The 1,469-nt window shown below is 59.2% G+C and overlaps 1 protein-coding gene across 1 annotated transcript in view; it reads left to right on the forward strand.

Moving 5' to 3' along the window:
• The first annotated feature begins 238 nt into the window (after positions 1–238).
• Positions 239–1,469, forward strand: part of B3GNT3 (UDP-GlcNAc:betaGal beta-1,3-N-acetylglucosaminyltransferase 3) — a 17,227-nt gene continuing 15,996 nt past the window's right edge. The window contains 1 exon segment of the mRNA XM_024767270.1: positions 239–385. The gene's annotated coding sequence lies outside the window, so the exon portion shown is untranslated.

Here is a 1,469-nt window from a genome sequence, read left to right on the forward strand (position 1 = left end):
TTTACATCATCTTCATCGAACACACGTTGGACCAACCCTGCCCGGGGCCCTGTGCCGAAAAAGGCGCTGTTTGCACACCTCCAGCCGCGGGGAGCTCACTTCCTGACTGTGGGCAGGACTCAAGTGGGGTCGTGAGCCGGGATAGGGGCGGGGGAGGCTAGAAGCGGCCTGGGTGGTGCCCTGCGGTCAGTGGAGGGGAAGGGGCGGGGCCGGGGAGGGAAGAGGGAGGGGCCGGCAGGAGAACTTGTACTGGACCCTGCAGAAACGGCCCAGCTGGGAGTGGGGGCTCCGGCGGAAGGCAGGCAGGAAGCAGCGAAGCCGGGAAGGGCGGGGGCGAGCCAAGAGGAGAAGGGATAGGGGTCGGAGGCTGGACGGCAGTCTGGGGGTGAGTACTGGGGGCCCCGGAGGATCTAGCGGAACCCTGGTGGGGAGCGGAGTTGGGGCTCTAGGGAAGCCCCTGCAGGTCCCTGGGGTCGGGTATCTGCCGCGTTTACCCTGAAGAGGCAGGGAGATCCTGGAGCCCCGGGTCTCAATAACCCTGTTGCCTTCACCCATCGGTAATAGTACTCGCCTGCGTCCCAAGGCCGGCTCAGTCTTGGCCGGGAAGGAAGCCTCACCCACGCCTGGGGAATGGGGGGAGACCGAGGCCACGTGGAGCTGTGGCATCCCCTGATCCTGGACAATGTCCCGTCGCAGTCGTGGACACAGTGAAGCGACCCTGGAGCCCCACCTCCCATCCTCCTCCTAGGATAGGGTGGGATCCGAACCCAGGAGTGGAGGGAGCTTTGTATGTTCTGGCCGTTACTATTACTGTTATCGTTATTGTTGAGATTGTTAGCATACTGATTGAGAGGGTATAGGCAGGAACAGCACCCGGGGTCCCAGGTTGGGTTAATTATTGTTTCTTGAGGGAACCACTGCTGAACCCCAGCGCTGCCAGGCGCTGGACCAGGTTCCAGCCTGGGCACCCCAGTTCACAGTTTCCTCTGGGATCCATTCCGGTCCCTGCTCAGCCAGTGCCTGGCTGTGTTGCTTGCTTTTGGTTGCTCCTGGTCTCTGGATGTACCTCAGTGTCCCCTCTGGGAGGTAGCAAAATGACCTGGCTTCCATGAGGATGCCTGAGGTGTTAGGCAGTGGAAACTGTTACGATGGGGGCGCTTCTGGTCACTGAAAGACCCCAAGTGAGTGATTGTAGGTCTCTGAGCCTCAGTTTTGCTATGTGTCAACTGGGGCTCATGATACGGAACTGTGGTGAAAGTGAAATAGGTCAGTAAGTGCAATGGCCACTCAGTGGGGCCCACAGAATGTCAGCCATCACCGTAAGTATATTACAGTTACGTCATTAGCCACCTTTCCAGGTTCTCAAGCAACTTTCCCTCTGGGTCAGATTTTTTTATCATGGCCACTTTTCAGATGGGGAAACTGAGGACCCATCCCCCTCCCCTCAAACCCTCTACGCCAGCCCTCCC

Source organism: Neophocaena asiaeorientalis, unplaced genomic scaffold (genome assembly GCF_003031525.2).
Source record: "Neophocaena asiaeorientalis asiaeorientalis breed wild unplaced genomic scaffold, Neophocaena_asiaeorientalis_V1.1 scaffold87, whole genome shotgun sequence".
Taxonomy (NCBI): domain Eukaryota; kingdom Metazoa; phylum Chordata; class Mammalia; order Artiodactyla; family Phocoenidae; genus Neophocaena; species Neophocaena asiaeorientalis.